Here is a 6,383-nt window from a genome sequence, read left to right on the forward strand (position 1 = left end):
GAGCTCAGTGCTTCCTGGAAAACTCATTCTAATGAAGGATTATTAGCCGCGATAGGCTGTCAACACCCTGCTTCAGTCTCTCTCCTTATTATATTTACATTCTAGTAATAACTCATTGGCAACAGGCCTTTTCTTCGGCAGCTGATGATTTAACAGCTGAGTTAAAAGGCTTCCTTGTGAATCAGCAGGGCAAAGGCAAGAACGCAGATCTATTTTCAGCTGGGAAATGTTGCTTCGATTCAGCGCCCTGAGGCCAAAACCAGTTTAATGAGAGTGATTTTCGAGTTATGCCCGGGTTACAATTTCCCTTGTGATCTAGTCTGGCTCAGCTGCTTTAGCCCGTTCTGCAGACACAAGCTTAGAGCCTTTGTCTTGTGGACGTTTGTGGCATAGATTGTGATGCTGGGAACTGTTAAGTTGTGGGTGAACATATCAGACGACGCAGCGATTCTTCAAACAGCTCTTGTTTATTCACAGGCCAGAACAGAACTGAACTGAAGGGCTCAGTCAGCCTGCTTATATAGAGCTCCAGTACAACGTAACTGTAACAACTTTCTGTAACTATCCAATCACTGAACGTCACTTTCGATCCCTTATTTGCATATGTGGACCTGAGTAAAAACTATCTACAGTATCCCCCTGCTGGCTCAGGGTGAGAACTGCAGTACATAACAGGAACTACAGGAGGGGAGAGATGCTATTGGGCTTAAGTCCAGATTGCAGGTTCGCCATAATGGCCATCTGGCTGGCCCTTGTGACAGCAGGATGCTGGATGGGCTAGCGGCCTGATCCAGCAACCTAATGTTCTTGTGTTCATTCATGGTCTTTTGGGGGACAACCCTTTAGGTGGCCACAACTTCAGCTGTGAAGCACACATTGAAGATTTATCCTCTTTCCCCCTCTATCACAGGCAACTGACATTCGGAGCTTTACAACTCCTTCCACTATAATAATAATAATAATTTATTATTTGTACCCAGCCCCTCTGGCTGGGTTTCACCAGCCACTCTGGGCGGCTTCCAACGAAGATTAAAAATACATCAAAATGTCACATATTAAAAACTTCCCTAAACAGGGCTGCCTTCAGATGTCTTCTTAATATCAGGTAGTTGTTTATTTCTTTGACGTCTGGTGGGAAGGCGTTCCACAGGGCGGGTGCCACCACCGAGAAGGTCCTCTGCCTGGTTCCTTGTAACTTGGCTTCTCGCAGGGAGGGAACCGCCAGAAGGCCCTTGGAGCTGGACCTCAGTGTCCGGGCAGAACGATGGGGGTGGAGACGCTCCTTCAGGTATACAGGACCGAGGCCTTTTAGGGCTTCCACATTCCTGATATGTTACAGCAGGGGTCAGCAACCTTTTTCAGCCATGGGCCGGTCCACTGTCCCTCAGACCTTGTGGGGGGCCAGATTATATTTTGGAAGGGAAAAAAAGGAACGAATTCCTATGCCCCACAAATAACCCAGAGATGCATCTTAAATAAAAGCACACATTCTACTCATGTAAAACACGCTGATTCCGGGACCATCCGCAGGCCAGATTTAGAAGGCGACCGGGCCACATCCTGCCCCCGGGCCTTAGGCTGCCTACCCACGTGTTAGAGGAAAAAAAGTTTGCCAACTCTGATGAAAGAGAGGAATTACTTAGAATGTGTATCATATCAGTAGCATTATTTGTCATGCTATAAATAGCAGCATGATGGGCCACGGGTGGCGCTGTAGGTTAAACCACTGAGCCTTGGACTTGCCGATCAGAAGGTCGGCGGTTCGAATCCCCGCAACGGGGTGAGCTCCCATTGCTCGGTCCCTGCTCCTGCCCACCTAGCAGTTCAAAAGCATGTCAAAGTGCAAGTAGATAAATAGGTACCGCTCCGGAGGGAAGGTAAACGGTGTTTCCGTGCGCTGCTCTGGTTCGCCAGAAGCAGCTAAGTCATGCTGGCCACATGACCCGGAAGCTGTACACTGGCTCCCTCGGCCTATAAAGTGAGATGAGCAATGCAACCCCAGAGTCAGTCACGACTGGACCTAATGGTCAGGGGTCCCTTTACCTTTACTTAAATAGCAGCATTATCTTATTGCCCAGGCCTTCTTTGACTCGTAAGATTGGCCCGCTATTACTGAATTCCTGTTTTTATCATACTGTTTCATGGTGTCTAATCTCCAGTTATATAGAATTGTGGAATTTTGGCAACATGTTGTTTTTTATGTTGTATTTCTGTATACCACTTAAGAGATTTTTTTAAATGTTAAATGGTTTAGAACTGACTCTAGAAGCATTTTGGATTTTAAACACTGACTTAAATCCTTGCACTATTATGAGTATAGGAATACGTTTCGGTCTTTTGCTACTGACATATTAGCTCAGGAATAAGGACCATTTTTTTTGTAAAAATGTATGTTTTTTTTAAAAAAGTATTTTAAAAATAAAAATTAAAAAGACAATTGGTAACCACAGACATGCCTGGTCAGCTGCTCTGATTTTTAATGAGCAGTGATAAAAATGATGTTTTTATTTTTTAAAAATATTTTATTTTTTACCGACCACCAAAACACAAACGGGGAACCCCCCCCCCCAGGTGGCTGATACATTGGGTATACATATTCAATAATAGACAGTGGTACCTCGGTTACATACGCTTCAGGTTACAGACTCCGCTAACCCAGAAATATTACCTCAGGTTAAGAACTTTGCTACAGGATGAGAACAGAAATCGCGCAGCGGTCTCAACTGAGCCTTGGACTTCCCTCCACTCCTTTGGTAAGTATCGAATAAATTATATAGTTGAGACTAAGTCAGTTATGTATTTTATTTATGATTTGTGAAGTGGATATAATTTGTATAAGGTATGTGGTGGATTTTTTGTTTATGTTTTTCCTGTATATATGTGCAAATATGAATAAAAATTTATGAATTAAAAAAAAAAAAAGAAATCGCGCAGCAGTGGCATGGCAGCAGCGGGAAGCCCCATTAGCTAAAGTGGTGCTTCAGGTTAAGAACAGTTTCAGGTTAAGAACGGACCTCCGGAACGAAATACGTTCTTAACCCGAGGTACCACTGTAGATATTCAATAATAACATATTCAAATCAACCATATGTACACTTCTATACCTTAACACTACTTCCTCCACAAGGTTTAACTTTTAACATTTTAATTGCTCCAAATTGTTCAAACAAACCTACCCAAAGAATTCAATATCTTCTCAAACCAATCCTGATAAAAAGAGTAGTGATAAAAATGATGGTGAAAGGGAGTTCAGGGCATCCTTTTCTCGTAAGAACAGCTTGCTGGTTTAAGCCAATCACCCCTCTAGTATACCTGAAGGAGCGTCTCCACCTCCATCGTTCTACCCGGACACAGGTCCAGCACCGAGGGCCTTCTGGCGGTTCCCTCCCTGCGAGAAGCCAAGTTACAGGGAACCAGGCAGAGGGCCTTCTCGGTGGTGGCACCCGCCCTGTGGAACGCCCTCCCACCAGATGTCAAAGAGAACAACAACTACCAGACTTTTAGAAGACATCTGAAGGCAGCCCTGTTTAGGGAAGCTTTTAATGTTTGATGTATCATAGTATTTTAATATTCTTTTGGAAGCTGCCCAGAGTGGCTGGGGAAACCCAGCCAGATGGGCGGGGTATAAATAATAAATTATTATTATTATTATTATTATTATTATTATTATTATTATTATTTCCAGCTGGTCTCACAGTGGACATCGAAATGCCCAAATGGGGAAACCTGTAAGCAGGATTTGAGGACCAGAGCACTCTCTCCTCCTGGGGATAGTATTCTGAAGCACGACTGCCTCTGACCAGGAAGGCAGGGCATAGCCATCCTGGCTAGTAGCCATTGATAGCTCTCTCCTCCATCAATCTGTCTAATCCTCTTCTAAAGCCATCTAGGTTGGTGGCCTGAGGGACGTGAGTGGCGCTGTGGGTTAAACCACAGAGCCTAGGACTTGCTGATCAGAAGGTCGGTGGTTCAAATCCCCGTGACGGGGTGAGCTCCCGTTGCTCGGTCCCTGCTCCTGCCAACCTAGCAGATCGAAAGCACGTGAAAGTAGATAAATAGGTACCGAACTGGCGGGAACGTAAACAGCGTTTCCGTGCGCTGCTCTGGTTTGCCAGAAGCGGCTTAGTCATGCTGGCCACATGACCCGGAAGCTGTACGCCGGCTCCCTTGGCCAATAAAGTCAGATGAGCGCCGCAACCCCAGAGTCGGCCACGACTGGACCTAATGGTCAGGGGTCCCTTTAGGTTGGTGGCCTACTTGGGAAGACATGAGAAGGTGAACTAATCTCAGTGTACTAGAAGAAGCAAAGATCACCAGTGTGGAAGCAATGATTCTTCAACATCAACTTTGTTGGACTGGTCATGTGCGAATGCCTGATGATCGTCTTCCAAAGCAACTACTCTATTCCGAACTTAAAAATGGAAAGCATAATGCTGGTGGTCAACAAAAGAGGTTTAAAGACTGTCTCAAGGCAAATTCCCAAAAATGTAGTATAAACACCGACAACTGGGAAACACTGTCCTACGAGCGCTCCAGTTGGAGAACAGCCTTTACCAAAGGTGTCATGGACTTTGAAGACACTCGAACTCAGGACGCAAGGGAGAAACATACTAAGAGGAAGGCACGCTTGGCAAATCCACACCGTGATCAACTCCTGCCCGGAAACTCCAGAATTGGCCTCCACAGTCACTTACGGACTCACTGTTAAAACCGTGTATATGGAAGACAATCTTACTCGGCTACTAGTGAATGCCAAGGAAGAAGAAGAAGAAGTTGGCGGCCATCACTGCTTCCTGTGGCAATGAGTTCCACAGTTTAACTATGAGCTGCATGAATGAGGACAAACCTTTATCTGTCCTGAATCTTTTAGCTCCTCTCAAACATGCAGCTTCTCAAACTCCAGACATTTTAATGTCTCTTTTAATTTCTACACATTCTAGTGGGCTTGCTTCACTGCGTATTTTAAATATGTGTGTTTCTAACGTTTTGAAGAAATTGTTTTATTGTGTACCATTTTATTACACATGGGCTTTATAACTGTTTTTGTGCCTGTAATCTGCCTCAAAGCCAGTTTGGCATTTGTTACAGTACATTAATTTGCTAATTATTATAATAACAATGTTTTGGACGATAACTCCCATAAGCCGCAAGGCAACAGATGTTCTGGCCTGCAGCTTCCACGAGCCGCTGTTGGGAACTGCAGTCCAACACATCTGGAGGGCAACTAGGGAGGACAAAGGCATCTCTTGCAAACTTTTGTGCCGTAACAGCTGCACAAGTCGCAAGCATAACGTGTGCAATAGCATCTCTGAGCTCTAGATGGCGAGGTGACTTTGCACTCGACTGATACTAGCGCCACTGAAAAATCCCATTTAAAGGAAGTTTGCGTTGATGGCTCAAGTTCTTTTGCCTGGCAAGTACGTCTCTAATACTACAACAACAACAACAACAACATCCTTCCTCTCAAAGTACAGGGCAGAGTGCAACACGCAAAACCACAATAATAACCAAAAGCAATCATTTGCAAGGACTAAGCTGGGACCAGGGGTGCCAACTTGAATAAAATATTGGGGGGGGGGCAGGGAAGCCACTCCCAACATAATCAATCACATGACGTGACACATGACGTCTCTCTCTCTGAATGGCAATGCCCATCAACTTTAGGAGCCCCCCAGATGCCTCAAATATTTTATTGGGAGGGGCACAAGGACCTGGGGCCCCCAGGAGTTGGCTCCTATGGCAAGGGCGCCAGGTAGTCCAGGGTTGCGATTCCTGCACGGCGAGAGGTTGGACTAGATGACCTGCGGGGTCCCTTTCCAGCTCCCCGGTGCTGCTGCTCCTGTTGTTGTTTAGTCATTTAGCTTTAACTATACAGACCTTTGTTGGCAAGGTGATGTCTCTGCTTTTTAAGATGCTGTCTAGGTTTTTCATTGCTTTTCTCCCAAGAAGCAGGCGTCTTTTAATTTCGTGGCTGCTGTCACCATCTGCAGTGATCATGGAGCCCAAGAAAGTAAAATCTCTCACTGCCTCCATTTCTTCCCCTTCTATTTGCCAGGAGGTGATGGGCCCAGTGGCCATGATCTTCGTCTTTTTGATGTTGAGCTTCAGACCACATTTTGCGCTCTCCTCTTTCACCCTCATTAAAAGGTTCTTTAATTCCTCCTCACTTTCTGCCATCAAGGTTGTGTCATCTGCATATCTGAGGTTGTTGATATTTCTACCGGCAATCTTAATTCCGGCTTGGGATTCATCCAGCCCAGCCTTTCGCATGAAGAATTCTGCATATAAGTTAAATAACCAGGGAGACAATATACAGCCTTGCTGTACTCGTTTCCCAATTTTGAACCAATCAGTTGTTCCATATCCAGTTCTAACTGTAGCTT

General features: G+C 45.1%; 1 protein-coding gene across 1 annotated transcript in view; it reads right to left on the reverse strand.

Annotated features, from left to right (window-relative positions):
* BCDIN3D (BCDIN3 domain containing RNA methyltransferase) overlaps positions 1–6,383 on the reverse strand; it is a 235,430-nt gene that overhangs the window by 126,519 nt on the left and 102,528 nt on the right. The window lies entirely within an intron of this gene.

This window comes from Podarcis liolepis (genome assembly GCF_965112155.1).
Source record: "Podarcis liolepis genome assembly, chromosome: 12".
NCBI lineage: Eukaryota > Metazoa > Chordata > Lepidosauria > Squamata > Lacertidae > Podarcis > Podarcis liolepis.